This window comes from Myxine glutinosa, chromosome 5, assembly GCF_964187855.1.
Source record: "Myxine glutinosa chromosome 5, kmMyxGlut1.1, whole genome shotgun sequence".
In the NCBI taxonomy this organism is placed as follows: domain Eukaryota; kingdom Metazoa; phylum Chordata; class Myxini; order Myxiniformes; family Myxinidae; genus Myxine; species Myxine glutinosa.
In genome coordinates, this window is record NC_136265.1 from 51054041 (window position 1) to 51070914 (window position 16874).

At 47.6% G+C, this 16874-nt stretch overlaps 2 protein-coding genes across 3 annotated transcripts in view; one reads left to right on the forward strand and one right to left on the reverse strand.

Moving 5' to 3' along the window:
- Positions 1-16874, reverse strand: part of LOC137428111 (uncharacterized) — a 218517-nt gene that overhangs the window by 172995 nt on the left and 28648 nt on the right. The gene's annotated exons all lie outside the window — the stretch shown is intronic.
- Positions 1-16874, forward strand: part of LOC144892268 (uncharacterized) — a 46163-nt gene that overhangs the window by 26522 nt on the left and 2767 nt on the right. The window lies entirely within an intron of this gene.

Sequence of the window (16874 nt, forward strand, 5' to 3'; positions counted from 1 at the left end):
CGCTTCACACTCCTTCCATGCGAGAATAAGGATCCTCCTTTTCGGTAAGGGGAAGCACGGCCACGTCCTATAGTACACCAGCTCCACACGGCCAAACTCAAAATGCTCTCCTCACGATGAAAACCTAAATGGCCAAGCTTCTTCACCAACCACATGCTTCTTCTTCAATAGCAAAGCTTATTGCTGCCGCTCGCATTTTCGCACCTCGAACCATCGCGGAGCTGCTTTGAGCTCGCCTCGCGCTCCACCCACGTCATTCGGGAGGAATGGCCTGTCGGCCCTGTTCCCTCACCAACCGAACCATGGCAGCTCCGCCTCTCCTGGGCGGGTCTTTGCTGCGCCATGTCCATGGAGTGTGATTAGCTTGGCTGGCTGCCATTTTGCTTGACCAGCAGTATTGGCAAAAATGTTAGGGATGGTCACAGAGGGTATCACACGAACAGGGGAAGTTAAACTTGAACCCTACTACTAATTAACATGTCATCATCCCTCGTATGATGAAAATTGAAACACAAGCTCAAGCTACATTTTCCCTACTTACGTACAAGCAGACGCATAACACGCGTAATTCGTGAGTAACACATAGCCCCCTTGATAGGGCTATTTCTATACAATTCTACCTTGCCTACTGTATTCTCTTACCTATCCCCATAAACGTAACAATATGAACGCACTGTAGTCACAACCTGCACAAAATCTGGAAACGGGCCGATTGGGAAACACACATTTAATGCGCTCAAGGAAAAGATTAACTTAACACCTCTCATCCATGACAGCCTCCACCACAGTTATATAAGAAGATCGTGCTGCCTTGTCACATGGTCACAGATTGTTTAACTCCAATATTGGACCATTCAAAAATTACGTAACGCCATTTTTGGGGGAGGCACGTACCTTACGTGCTGACGGGCTTTATTTAAAAATACTGATGAATTTTATTCAACATGTGATTACATTTTTGGGGTCCCTCATCGTGAGTAACACTCGACCCAAGCAAAGCCAATGAAACTCTGATGTCACAAACATGGGGCAGTGAATAATAAGCAGAGGCCGACAGCCCTGTTGCCTCAGGCCCATCAGAAAACCAAGATGGCAGCCATATTTTGTCTGGGTGTCATGTGAGTGGAGTCAAGTGACAAATGTGGGTAGAGTCAAGCGACAAATGTGGGCGTGGTTCGGCAGCTGTCCAAATAATGGGTGCACATTTTAGCGAAGACTTTATTTGTGAAGGCCACAAGAGGTTCAGCGAACTGATGTAAATGTCACAGACCAACACCATACAGAAAGTGCAGGACTGTATTATGGTTACTCGACAATCGGCCAGATAAGTAGGCTGAATATGCGATCAAACAGAGCGTAGAGGCACACGGATGGTGAAGGTGTACACAAGGATGCACATGAGTCCCGGGGAAGGTGTACATGAGTTATTAGATTACTTCAGGATGCACATGAATCATTAAAGGCTTCAAGAACTTTATCATCGGTTGGGCCATTGGTTGTAACATCCACAGGGTGCAGGGCTGACACAGGGTTGACGGTGCAATATTAGTGCTGAAGAGACTAGCGAGCAGAGGTTTCCTGTTGCGCATGACGTACAATGTGGCACCAATGTCAGCACGTGTGGTAGATCCGACAGTTACAATCCACAACTGGTCCGACACTTTAAGTAACGTTATTATGCGATGTGACTGAAGGGCTGCCTGAGCTTTAGTGAAAGCAGCAGTTAATTTGTCGGTCCACAACACACGGTCCTGTGAGGGTCGGCCTTGTTCAAGGGGAACAACAAGGCAGCCACATTCCGCAAAACACTCGCAGGAACCTTGTAAGCGCCAAAAAAGGACCGAATGCCTTTCTCAGTGGGAGGTGGATGGCAGGAGCTTAGAGTGGTGACATGGTGAGGACGAGCACCTAAATGACCCAAAGACCCTACCCATTCTAGGATAGCAGTGGATTTTGGGCAGATGAGAGTTTTTGTGCCTGAGAGTCGAAGCTCGCATTTACCCAGGTCATGAAGCACAGCGGACCAAACTTTTAATAGTTCCTCAGGTGAATCTACGCCACAGAATTAGTCATCTATGATTTTGGCAACATAGCCAGCCTTGAGGAAATCTCCAAGAATGCGACACATCAGCTCCTCCAGTGCAGTCTTGGAGCCTGGAATGCCCATGGCAGAACGTGCATAAACACGAATCCCATGGAATTGGGTGACAGCACCACAATATTTCATCGAATTCCTCATGAGTGGTATCTTTAAAATGCCTGAAATAAGTCAGATATGATGATATAGGGCCAGCCCGCAATGGTGCGAAGAGTGGACTCCACGCAAGGCATTAGTAATGGTTGCAGTTGGCCGGAGCGGCCAACATCCGTGAACGCAGTGACAAGTCGGGATCCACCACCAGACTTTCCGATGAGGAATGTGGGGTTAACATACTCCACACAGATAATGGCATTTTTGGGGTTAACAAACACACCGACAGCATACAACTCGCCAAACTTGGTCTACAGGTCGACCAGACGCGATCGGTCATAGTGGGAGACGACCCTTGTGATGTGGGGGTTGAGTTGGGCCCATATTGTGAATGGCATGAATGTTCCCGACAGCGCCATCATAACCAATGATTTCAGTGTCAAAAACAGATGAGAACTCACGATGGAGGGAGGCGAAGTTCGCCAAAATATATCTTGCCAAGATGTTGTCAGGATCATTGCAGATAGTGTTAACCCAGGCGTGAGGTGAAGGTGGCGGTGCACAATTGGGCAACACTGGTGCACACTTGGCCGAGGCCACACATGCATGGGCGACAAGTCTCATGTAGGAATCTCAGACTGTGCTCAATGGCGATGTCGGAACACATTATGGTGTCAGGGATGTCTGAAGGTGGGATTTCAAGGAACTCGCCAGGCCATAGCATGGTTGTGGTCGCTGGGGAATGTAGAACAACCTGTGTGCGGCGGATTGAAGAGACCCCACCGGACATATCGTACACCGTACATGCACCGATGCAAATTAGACACCCCGTGCAGGACAAATACAAATGTCATTTTGAGACATGAAAGGAGTTCCCTCGAGTATTTCGACATTGATATCTGAAATGAAACAATAAAGGCGTCAAGTACCAAGATGTGATCAGCCCTGTTGAGAATATGGGTTTCACCGACGACATCCATCCATTCACTTGGTAACCACGCTGTGAACTTTGAGACAGGGAGGTCGATATGGTGTGCCAAAATCACATAAACGGGGTTCGTTTTGGTGCCACTATCCAGTGTGAGGGTATCGTGTTGTTGTAACAGGCAGATATAATGGGTGAGAGGTTGGACATGCACTCTTGTGGAAATATGCCAGTCACAACTGGCCCCTCCCCTCCCAAACTCCCCCTTGCCCCTCCCCTCCTAATCTCCCCCATCACTCATCCCCTTCAAATCTCCCCCCTCACCCCTTCCCTCCTAAACTCCCCCCTCACCTCGCCCCTCCTAAACTCCCCCCTCACCTCGCCCCTCCTAAACTCCCCCCTCACCTCGCCCCTCCTAAACTCCCCCCTCGCCCCTCCTAAACTCCCCCTTGACCCTCCCCTCCTAATCTCCCCCATCACTCATCCCCTTCGAATCTCCCCCCTCACCCCTTCCCTCCTAAACTCCCCCCTCACCCCTCCCCTCCTAAACTCACCCCTCCCCTCCTAAACTCCCCCCTCACCCCTCCCCTCCCAAACTCCCCCCTCCCCTTCAAATCACCCCACCCTCATTTTTTCTCCAATTCCCCCCTCTCACCCCTCCTCTTCAATGCGTCCTCCCCGCTTCTTCCCCCTTCCAACTCTCACCTCCATCTCCCCCAACCTTCTTCCTCACTCTGCCCCCCCCCCCCCACCCCCTCAAATAACACCTCACTGTGCATCACCCAAACACCATAAAACCTTTTGTCCGCTGGTATGAAGGCTAATTGTGGTCATCAAGGTCACTATCAGGAGTCATCAAAGCAGTCCCTGCCACAGATCTGACAAATGCTGGAGAAGACTATCTTGTCCGAAGTTGAGAGGAACCAACAACGACCAACGACGAAGGAAATGATCATCAGGGTGATCTGCCTCTTTGCATAAGGGGCAGCATGGAGCTGATCGTTTACCACAGGGTCCAGATGGCTTTGATGAAGATCGATAGGAGAGAGTTTGATAGGATGGTTTAGTTACAGCTGACCTCATGACCTTGGCATCAGCTAGTGCTTATACCGCTGGTGTTTTCATTGACTTGCCAAAGCCGTTGCTACTTGATAGTCATTCCGATTTGATCGATCATAATAGTCTTCTCTCCAACCTTGATTTCTATGGTGTTAGACGTTGTGCTCTTGAATGGTTTAAAGACTATCTTACTAATAGGCAACAATTTACAGTCGTCAAAAGATCAAATTCTTCATGGAGACCTATCAGTCATGGAGTTCCCCCAAGGATCTATTAGTAAGGGAAACATATGAAAATCTGTTAACTAAATTGTTACCAAAAAATTTCTTCACCAATATGTTTGTAAAGGTGTGTAATAACATGTGTTAAAATGTTGAAGGTCAACTCCCGTGGGAAACCCAGAAAAAAAAGCTGTTGAATTCGGGTACCGAAAAATTATTTTCGAGAATTTTTATTTTTTTAAATCGGCCCTTAAGTAACTTATGAGGGGTCAAATAAGGGTTTTTCATGATTCTGAGTTGATTGTTAACATTTATATTTCACCACAGACACTCCTTTGTGGAAAAATAATTTCTAAATATATCTCATTTTCTACTTTGCAGGTCATGGAGTCTAGCAATATGGATGAAGACGTTACTCCACCTGTGCTCAATTGCTTCATCTGTGCACGCTCGGATACACCAGCTGAAAGGCTCATACAGGCAACTCCAAAGGGATACTCAACTTTATTGAAACAAGCAGGAACTGTCGAAAATGTTACTGTTGTGGAACGTATGAAGGAGGCTCAAAAGGAAGGAAAACTGAGGTACCACCAGAACTGTAAAAATGATCTGTACAACAACTTTGTTGCAACCACCAAGAAGTCAGCTCAAGCATCAAAGGCAGAGAAAGAGTCATCAAAGTTGAAGAGAAGACGCACTACTTGTGAGTTCAGTTCATCAACTGGCTGCAGTTCTAGAAGATCACAGTCAGTTGACCTCCTGTATAAGGATGTATGCATTCTTTGCAACCAACCAGCCCAGCTCTACAAAAATAATCCAGCACAAGCTAGAAAGAAATACAGAGTGCCAGATAATTTGACTGCAGATACACTGAAGGCAAGCTTGCTGAAGACAGCACGGAGTCGCGGGGATGACTGGGGCACTGAAGTCACTGGACGCCTGGAAGGGATCAACGACTTGGTAGCAGAAGAAACACTGTACCATTTGCGATGCAAACTTATGTTTGCGAGAGGTGACAGTTTGTCCAAGACTGATGAGGAAGGAAAAAGGAAGAGAGGACAGAGGAGTATTGATGAGGAGCGAGAGGCAGTTTTTATTGAATTCTGCTAATGGTTAGACTCAGAATTAGAGCATGGGGTAATGAACATGGACCAAGTCCATGAAAAGCTGCAGGAGTTTGATCAGTCACCAGAGAAGAGCCTTTCTTATTCAAAGCATTGGCTAAAGATAAAACTTCTAGAGAAATACGAAGACACCTTGTATTTCACAACACAGGAAAGAAGGGCAGATGTACTCTGTCTCAAAGATGGCACCGACAATATTCTGCGAGCGCATCATGCTAATCTTGACCATGGAGATGAGAAGACTCGGATCATAAAGACGGCACTCAAGTTCATATCCAATGATATTGCCTTGATTGATTTCGGTCCAAAGTCATACCCCACCACACACAGTATGACTGACATCGATAGTCAGCTGACACTTGTTCCTGCAAGCCTTCAGATGTTCTTGAGACCGATTGTCAAGACAGACGAAAGAGTTGCCGTTTGGGGGCAGAATTTTATTAAGGCCTGTCGACCTCAGTCTGGAGTATTGCCACACCAAATGGGGCTTGCCATACAACTTGATCATAGATTTGGGTCAAAATGGATGCTCAACAAGTTCCACCGGCTGGGATACACTGAGTCTTACACGGAGACACAAAACTACAAATACTGCTTCCTTAATAGTAGGAGTGGAGATGATGTTCCAGATACTTCTGGCACTCTTGACACCATTGTGGAGGAAACCGATGAACAGATCAATGATGAGGTTGCGGTTGATGCTGCGCTTGAGGATCAATCAGTGATGACAGCCAAAGTGCCAGCCAGTGAAAGTGAATTGTCAAGTAATGATCAGGTGGTCTTTATGGAGGATGGGGAAACAAACAATGCAGTCACTCAGTTTGTTGGAGACAATATAGATTTAAACATTGTCTCTATTCACGGAAACACTCCCTTTCACTCATTGGGTTGGATCGAAGTCACCTCTCCGGCACCACCTTTGCCAGATCCACAGACAACGGCAGCTTTCCCCCAGGTGAAGTTGAAGGCACTCGACAAAGCTAAGATCCTGAGAGGAACTGAAGTAAAGATTATTCCATTTACGAACAGGAAACAGATAGGAACGAACGCGATCATGTTTCTCCCCCTCGCTGAGCTTTCCTCCTCCCTGGCTCATGATCAGCCACTCCTCACTCCAGGTGACACACTCTGGACAGCGGGGTGGGTGATCAAAGCCAACGATCCTGAGTTCCCACACTCCAACTGGAATGGCTGGATGAAGAGAATCCATGCTAATGATGCAAAGCAGAGCACACAGATCGAGTTCCTCCCAGGAGAAGGAGATTGAAGGAATTGAAGAAGGGTGAAATTCGGTACAACATGTTCTCAAGGAAGGCAGCGGCAGGAGTGATCAAACCAGAGACTCTACCTCCAACAGAGGGTGCAGCTGCACAACATTCACTCCGTGCCTACCTGCAGACCCGGGACTGGATCCTTCTACAGAGCATGTCTCTGAACCCCAGTGACTATGGATGGACAATAGGTGTGCATGGGTATGAGCCAGTTCCAACACTGGACCCCACGGCCCCTGAGGAGCTATTGCAGTTCACGAGCTGTAATTGTCATGGAGATTGCAGCAACCGGCGATGCAGCTGCAAGAAGAATGGGGTCACGTGCATCTCGGCCTGTGGAGTCTGTAATGGCATTACATGCAGAAACTGCAGTCATGATGTTGTTTAGTCTGAAGAAGACATAGACAATGACTGTTGAAACTTCTGACATTGTGAATGAGAAATAACTCTTGAGTATTATATATGTATGTGAAATAAAAGCTACTTTGTGTGTAAATGTAAAAGTGAAAATATAAATGTTAACAATCAACTCAGAATCATGAAAAACCCTTATTTGACCCCTCATAAGTTACTTAATGGCCGATTAAAAAAAATAAAAATTCTCGAAAATAATTTTTCGGTACCTGAATTAAACAGCTTTTTTTCTGGGTTTCCCACGGGAGTTGAACTTCAACATTTTAACACACGTTATTACACACCTTTACAAACATATTGGTGAAGAAATTTTTTGGTAACAATTTAGTTAACAGATTTGTGAAATATCTCATAAAATGCCCTTACTATATACTTGGGCCTCTTCTTTTCCTCATAGATTTTAATGATCTCCTTACTTGTTCTTCTTCGTCGTCTTTTTTTTTTCTCTTTGCTGATTATACAACTATTTATCTATTCCAATCCTAGTTATGACTCTTTGATCAATATTCTTAATAGTGAGCTTATTAAAGTTACATCCTGGTTTAAATCTAACAAATTCTCTATAAATTCCAATAAAACCAAGTGTATGTTCTTTAGTAAATCTACCAAACCTCTGTCTGACACTATTTATTCTATCTATATTGACAATGAACCCATTACTTTTGTTCCTTCGACGAAATTTTTAGGTGTTATATTGGATGATAAACTTAGCTGGTCGAATCATATTTTATCAATTGCTAATATTATTTCTCGAAACACGGGCCTATTGTCTAAGCTTTGTACCTTCCTTGTTGTGTTTTATTCTCCCTCTATTTTATTCTCCCTCTATATTGTAACATTGCCTGGGCTCGCTCGAGTAACAATAAACGATACTCACTCTGAATTATCCAAAAACGCTGTAAGGATTTGTACCCTATCTCATCCACGTGACCACGTCTTTTCACTAAACCTCTTTTCACTAAACTTACACCTCTTTTCACTAAACTTACACCTCTTTTCACTAAACTTACACCTCTTTTCACTAAACTTACACCTTTTCACTAAACTTACACCTCTTTTCACTAAACTTACACCTCTTTTCACTAAACTTACACCTTTTCCCTAAACTTACACCTTTTCCCTAAGCTTACACCTCTTTTCACTAAGCTTGCACCTTTTTTCACGAAACTTGCACCTCTTTTCACTAAACTTGCACCTTTCACTAAACTTGCACCTTTCACTAAACTTACACCTCTTTTCACTAAACTTACACCTCTTTTCACTAAACTTACACCTCTTTTCACTAAACTTGCACCTCTTTTCACTAAACGTACACCTCTTTTCACTAAACTTACACCTCTTTTCACTAAACTTACACCTCTTTTCACTAAACTTACACCTCTTTTCCCTAAACTTACACCTCTTTTCACTAAGCTTACACCTTTTTCACGAAACTTGCACCTCTTTTCACTAAACTTACACCTCTTTTCACTAAACTTACACCTCTTTTCACTAAACTTACACCTCTTTTCACTAAACTTACACCTCTTTTCACTAAACTTACACCTCTTTTCACTAAACTTGCACCTCTTTTCACTAAACTTGCACCTCTTTTCACTAAACATACACCTCTTTTCACTAAACTTACACCTATTTTCACTAAACTTAACACACTTTTTGTCATCAATAAATTACATGCAGGGATATTTATGTACAAGCATATTAACAAACTTCATCCACAAGTCATTTCATCTTACTTCACAGCAGTCTATGATATCCACACTCATTTCACTGGAGTGTAAGATAACTTGTTTTTACCTTTTACTCGCACATCTTACTTTATTAATAGCCGGCGAAGCCGGTGTTGTCAATAAACGAGTACGTATTATGTTGAAAACCTGATTATGCCTTGGCTCGAGAATCCGAAGCGCAGTGGGCGCAGCCATCTTGCGGAGGCGGAAGTATGCATAACAAATTTAAAACGTTCATTAGGAGTTTCTTTCACCCGTCGTCGTTTGATTCACAATCTTATGCACCTCCGATGTATTAATAAAATAATTTAAGACCAACATCGGCCAGCACGGGCCTGGTTATCTTCAACAAAACGCGTCACCAAACACCGGACCCAATGAGAGTCGAGCATTTGCAAAAATATTTCTAAAATGAAATCACTCACTGGATGGAGTGCTGGAGACAGCCATCGACCGGATGCGGAAGTTTGCATAAAACAATTGCGAAAAAGTTCAATAGGAGTTTGTTTCACCCGTCGTTCTTTGATTCATAATCTAATGAAACCTCTCATTAGTAATTAAAATACGTTAAGACCAACCTCGTTATCTTCAACGAAAATCGTCATCAAAGACCAGAACCAATGAGATTCGAGCATTTGAAAAAATATTATTACGCGTTTCGGAGGGTGAAAACGGCGTCAAATATTCTAAAATTGACGAAGAATTATTTTTTAGAAATCTCGCGGCCGTACGGGATAGTTTTTCACGGCCAGAAATATGGTATAAGCGGTTTACATATTTAGTTTAGAAATACGGATAGTTTTTCACGGCCGGAAATATCCGAAGTTGAGATGGAATTCACCGAATTAATCACTGCAAGCTAACGTCTTCTGGTGGACGAAGCTGCCGTGCCCGGAGAGTCAGAGAATCAGCCCTGGCGCCTGACAGCGACTGAAGTTAGAAGACTACACACTTACTGTGAAAACGTATGTTAAGCCCAGTTAAAAATAGGCCTTAAGCTAGCACATCGTATAGTTACTTCCTTAAGCTTCTTTGCGGTCTGTTAGCAGATATGCTTAAGGAAGCTTAAGCTTCTTGTTGCGGATATGGGATTTGGCCTCCATCCATATCCGCTTGTAAATATTCCCCTATTTCCCCAATACTCCCCAACTATCCCCAATCCCCCATTCCCTAGTCCCATTGTCTGTAAACAACACTCTGTAGAACCGACCTTCCCCTTTTTCCCCCATTAAATGTCGTGCCCAGGTTCACCGCATCTCACGTAGACAACTATAGGACATCTTGCTAGTTATTCTTAGTCTATGTCAGTTAAGGACTCGTTTCCATTAATTCTGACTCTTCGTTGCACCAGAATGTGATTGTATGGCACCAGTAGTGAGTTTAGGACCTCCCCATACCTCTTCCCATCTTCCTCATGAAACTACAACAACAACAACAACTACAACAACAGCGCGCGGGGAGTGTGCGTCCTCACTCCGGCTTGGTTAGCCGCCATTGCCCATGTGCTCGACGGGGTTACCAAATAGGGGCTCCCTGTCAGCTCCTCGTCAAGGGCGGAGCCCGGTAACCCCCCCGCACCCAATAAGAAGCGGCGGGCCGATTCCATCTGGGGCGGAGCTAACGAGCCGAGGGCGTGTCACTCCCCGCTGGATATACGCAGCCACTTACCGGAGGTGACGTCAGATGCGCCCCCAGCTTGAAGAGAACCAGACACCACCTCCAGCGCGACGATACCTCCCTGCATCTTTTGGACCGCGCTTTATCCTGTCCCTGAGCCAAGGTGCACCTTGTGCTGTCCATCGACTACCTGCCCTTCCTTGCCATCAATCCCTGTGTGAGTCAGTCTTGTCCTGTTTATCTGTGGTCTGTCGGGTCTACTATAAGACCGTGATTAAGTGCCCACCTTCCTATGCTGTCCCTCTTGTCCTTGTAATCTAAACGTTCTGCATACAAATATTATAACCTCCTCCGGAGGTCTTGAGAACTGTACCCCTGGTGTCGTGTCATTTAAACCCAGCCGTGTGTCCTTTCCTTAATTGATCTAGCGTAGCGCGACTCGGCCAACGTTCGAGTATAATCGGGTAAACTGTGCAGACGCGGTCATACCAAACCGCTCGGTAAACTAACATCCAAAACCGCGTCTGTAACATTTGGTGTCGGGAAGTGGGATTCGATCCGGAGCGCGTTTCACGCGCTCGAAATTATAACAGCGAAATTTAATTGTGTTTTACAAAAAAAATAAAAACCCGAATTTTGAAAGTCGCGCTATGGCAGACCAAGACGGCTGGGTTCCGGTAGAAGAGAGTGAGGCAGGGTCGATCCAGGACCAAATTGAGGGACAAGAGGAGAGCGAAGCAGTGAGGGTAGCAGATTCGCAAAATAGCGTCATGCACGAGGTTGCGGGCGCGCAAAATGGCGCCTCGCAGATGGCCACGGCGACCACGCCCGCGACCGTGGTAGCGCCGCTGGTGGATTCGAACCTTTTCCTCCTGCAAATGAGGGCCCTTATGGAACAAATGGGAGACCAAATTGGAGGTTTGAAAAACAGTATGGGGGTAATGGGAAACCAAATGGGGGTAATGGGAAGCCAAATGGGGGTAATGGGGAACCGGATGGATGCTCAGGGTGAGCGATTGGAGGGCCAAATGGGGTCCAATAGCGAGAAATTGAGGGAGGACATGGGGGCCCAGATCGGAGGGTTAGGGGGTAGAATAGAGGGATTAGACAATAGATTAGGGGAAATACAGGAGGGGTTAATGGGGGTAGAAAACAGAATGGCCGCTCAAGAGAATCAAATGGAAGGGATGCAAAAGGGGTTAGAGGGGTTAGAAAACAGGATGGAAGGCAAATTGAGGGACATGAGGGACCAAGCGGAAAGGGAAGTTAAACAAATGGGGCAGCAGATAGAGGGGGTCAGAATGGGGGTAGAAACTAAACTGGATGCTCACAGGGAGGAAATGGAGCAGATGAGGGTGGCATCTGGGCAGGAGATGCAAGTGATGGGAGAGGAGATCAGAAGAGGTGTGAGTGAGGAGGTCGGAGGAGTGCGCGAGGAGGTGAGGCACTGTAAGGAGCACATGGAGAAGGAGGTGAGAAAGGGGTCTGTAAAATTGCAAGGGGGCATAGAGGACCTGACGCAGGAGGTGGAACAGCTGACGGAGGGACAAAAAGGACTAACGGAGCAGGTTCAAAGGAACACTGCGGTATTAGGAGGGTTAAAAGCGACACAGAAGGACATAAAAAAACGACTTGATAGCGACAAAGAGGCAATGTCAGATGGTACGTGAGGGACTGACAACGAGGTTGGACGAGGTGATAGAGGTAATGGAGACGAAGGACCGGCAGGTGAGGACGCACATGGAAACGGTCAAGGTAGCCTTGGAGGACGAGCTTGAGGAGACGTACCGGGACATAAAAGAGGTGAAGCAGAAATTAGAAGAAGTGGAAGAAGGGGTGAGCGAAATTAAGAAGCGACGGAGAGAGGATAAGAAAGAGATAAAAGAGGAGGTAAAAGAATTGGTCCAAAGTCTGTGTTTGGATCGTGATGATGTGCTCATTAACCGGATGAGGGATTCGCAGGTGATGGAGGAGAAGCGAAGAGGAAGAGGACCCGGTGTAAGTGGTGACCAATATGGTCGTGCGTATGATGCGCCAGGGGATTTAATAAGCTTGGGGGTCGAGATAGACCCGGGTGTTCGTGAGAGGCCGTTGGTGAAGTGTGCGACAGGTCTGGTGTGCGAAAAAGGAGGTGTGCGAGAAAGTCCGACTCTGGGGTGTGTGAGGAAAAAGTGCGTGCCAAGGAGTGAGGGTGCTGGCGAGAGTGAGTCGGTCGTAGCGCGTGTGCGAGGGAGCACATGGAAGCGCGGTGTGGTAAGTGTTACAGAGGGTGTGACGGGAGAGTGTGCGCAGGAGTGTGCGCGAGAAAGGTGTGTGACGGACAGGTGCATGGGGAAAGAGTGCGCTGTCAAAGGCAAGGAAGAATGCACGCCTGTGGTGAGTGTTACAGAGGGTGTGACGGGAGAGTGTGCGCAAGAGTGTGCGCGAGAAAGGTGTGTGACGGACAGGTGCATGGGGAAAGAGTGCGCTGTCAAAGGCAAGGAAGAATGCACGCCTGTGGTGAGTGTTACAGAGGGTGTAACGGAAGAGTGTGCGCGAGAAAGGTGTGTAATGGGAGAGTGTGTGCGAGAAAGGTGTGTAACGGACAGGTGCATGAGGAAAGAGTGCGCTGTCGGGAGTAAGGGTGAGTGCGTTGTCAAGAGTGGAGGTGAGAGTAGTGAGAGTGACACGGAGCGTGAGTTGGTTGTGACAGGTGAGCGAGGATGTACACCTGGAATGGAAGGATGCACACCTGGAATGGTAGAGCGTGAGTGGGAATGCACGCTGGAATTGGTAGTGAGGCACGTGGTTGGGTGTGCGAGTGAGAGCACACCTGTGATTGTCACAGAGGAGGTGACTGAGGAGGGGGCGCGAAGAGGTGTGTTGGTGAGGTGTGCGACCAACGAATGTGTGCCAAGGTGTTCGGTGGTCAGATGTGTGACCAAGTCGGTGAGCAGAATGAGGGTACCTGGGTGTGTAAGGAAAGGTATGAGCAAGCAAGGGGTAGCATATGCATGTAAGCATCCAGGTGAAGCATCGACGGTAACCGGGTTAAAGGTTAGAACGACTTATAGCCGAATCGGGCCCTCGGTGCGCGTCGGGCAGCTTCGCGTGCCGCGAGGACCAGCGGGGATCCGAACCATGGCGGTTTCGAAAGAACCGCCGTACGCGATCCACGCTGTGCCTCGCTTGGAACGGCCGCGTCCGGGCTCCACTAGGCGGAGCGGGCAGGCCGATAGGAAGGGTCGTCATGGCGACCACTTTTTGTTGAGGCATTCCGGCAGGTCGAGATCGGGCCATGGGATGGCTCCGTGCCGAGATGGTGCGTGGGATCTCGGCCCAGGTAAACCTCCTTCCCTGCACCGAATGCGGGACGTATCCAGCCGCTGGCACCAAACAACCCGCATTCATTGCTCGGCTTTACGAAGCCGGGCTTTGGACAGGAATTGGCGCACCGAGAGGCATTAGTGAGTAGACTGTGTGACGAGGATAGTGTTTTGGCCCCAAAATTAGAGAAAAACAAAATTTGATGATTGGCAAAGGAGTGGCAGTAATGATTGGCAGATGATGGGTAGTGATTGGCAAATTTTTGATTTGTTGAAATTTGGTGTGCCAAATTGATAGTAGGACCTCCCCGATGTGGTGGGATGGCAAATCCACCATCCCTCACAGACGGTGTGGGGCAAAGGAGCAATAGCTTATGGGGTGTATGGCAGTGAAAACTAGCCCGGGTGGGTTAGGATATTGATAGGGATCTAGCGAAGATGACAGTAGGTAACGTTAAGATTAGTTAGTGACTGATACCTGTAGTGGGGACGCAGGTAGATTAGTGTGGATTATAATGACGAGGGAGCGCAATAGTTTAAAGGGACGACTGGGAAGCGCAAGTTTCAGAGGGGAGTAGTTAGATGAGATGATGCTGTGTGAGAGCTGGACAGGTGTGTGGAGCAGTGTATGAGTAGTGAGTGTTGTGGATCAGCGCGAATGCGCTTGGGGAGAGAAGGGTGCAGGTGGCACCAGGTGTGGGAGCACAGGTGTGCAAGTGCAGGTGTGTGGAATATATGGAGCAGAGAATGAGTGGTGTGGAGAGAGTTGGAGTAAGTGGTACGGAGTGGTGTGCATGGTGCGAAGGTGTGAATGGGGGAAGAGTGGACCCCCATCACGGATACCCGGGGCGGGTAGTGTAAGTGTTAGGTAGAGGGTATAGGTAAATTGTGGTTGGATATTGGCATTTGTGGTGCGGTTGCAGAATGGTATTGTGGATGGGTGCATTAGTGTTGTGGAAATGGCTGGGCGTGTAGCCTGTTAGTGTGTGTAGTTGGTTGGGCACTCCACCACTGTGAGGATGTCGGCCAGGTGAGGCCGCAGGTGGGCTCTGGGAGCCGTTAGTGTCAGTGGGGCCCGAGGATCCGGAGGACGGACCCGGGTAGCCCAGTGCCAGAGAGGGCACCGAGTGGGGAGAGCGCCAGAGGGCCTTCCCCAGGTAGTTAGGTTAGGGTGAGGAGCAGGTAAGCTCGGAGGCAACTGCAGTGGTGGAGGTGTGCAGGTGGGTAGACCAGCTAGGAGAGCTACACGTCGCGGCCCAGAAATTGTGCGAGGGCACCGGGAGATGAATCGGGGGAGTGAGACCCCAAATTGAAAAGCACCACAGTTTGGTCAATGGGAATTGGTTTTTAGAACCCATAGTGTAAGAGGGCCAATGGATTGGCAGGGAAAGACCCCGGGTAATGTAAAGTTGTTAAAGTCATTTAGGAAATAGTTAGGATTGATGAACCTGTCGCACCATACGCAGCCACTTACCTGTGGTGATGATGACTCCACACCTGTGTTTTCTTTGTTCTGTGTTGCAGGAAATGAGAATTGCTGTGAAGATTTGTGAGACGCATCACGACGTGGATGAGACATTGGGGTGATTCCATCTCTCCCTCCTTAGGAGGGACTGATGATGAGTTGGTGATGGCAAATTTTGATGTTGAGTTGGAGATGGCAAATTGTGATGAGAGTTGGAAATGGCAAATTTGATTGGTTAGGAGGGAGAGAAGACGAATTTGGTTTATGGGAGGAACGGGGAAGACAGTAGTGACGTTTGTTGATTTGTAAAGTAGATGTTTCTGGGTAGTGTTGTGTTTTGTGGATACAGTAAGGGGTAAGGGAGGGGCAATGTAGGTTACCTGGTGGGGGGGGGGGGGGGGCGTACGGTAGGAACGTACCTGTCTCACCTGGTTCCCATGTGCCCCTAGTGTGCATTACCTAATGTTGCGTGCACTTTTGCGCCCTTACCACCTTACTCACTTGTCTTCTTCTTTTGTCTCCCACCTCCGAGGATCTGGCTTTGGGGCAGAGAGAGAGGAGAGAGAGGTGCTGGCTCCGCCGTTGTGGGCCTGCACTTTCGCTGCTTGCTGCCGGGATCGATACACCATATGGACCGCAATTTTTGTGGCCACCCACAATGGACCGCAGTTCTTTTGCGGGCAAGCACCACCCTTGATGGACCTATGGGTCAACGTGGCACCTATGCCATACAGGTGAACCACTAATAGTTGGCCCCCTGACGGCCACAATTTAGAAATGGACGCGGTTGGCGCCTTTCTTTATTTTTGAAGGAAGCCAGAACACCAAGTGGGCTCCAAGGCAAGACCAGCGGCAGAACATCGGCCGGCTGCGACACCACCGGTGACGTTGAGCACTTTATTGGTGCACCGGATGGTGCTGACTGTATGAATAAGGGTGGTCCTTTTGGTGCTTGGAAGGGGTGCTCTGCACATTATTAAAGGCCGTAAGGCCACAGAGCACTCGTGGGTTGGTGTATCGATGCTGGCATGCGTGCTCTCTCTATGCATAACATCTGCATGTGTTCCTCCAAAAACAGGTCCTGGATCGTAGTGTAAATATCAGTGTAGTCTTATGTAAATAATGCTCCCTACCGGCTGTATGTTTAGTTTGAGAATTCTTTCCGCGATTCGGTTATCCTGTGGGTGTGTTTCTGTGAGGAGAAGGGTGCAACGTCGCAGGGGGACATATTTACTCATTTGTGAACATCTGTAAAACTGTCGCACTCAGGGTAGAGTTAATAGTAGAGGGAACTACATCTGAGTGCCACACTAAAGTAGGTAAAAATTTATCGGGTCGGGGCGCCCCGAGGGTAGAGAAGGGTGCAATGTTGCGGATATGGGATTTGGCCTCCATCCATATCCGCTTGTAAATATTCCCCTATTTCCCCAATACTCCCCAACTATCCCCAATCCCCCATTCCCTAGTCCCATTGTCTGTAAACAACACTCTGTAGAACCGACCTTCCCCTTTTTCCCCCATTAAATGTCGTGCCCAGGTTCACCGCATCTCA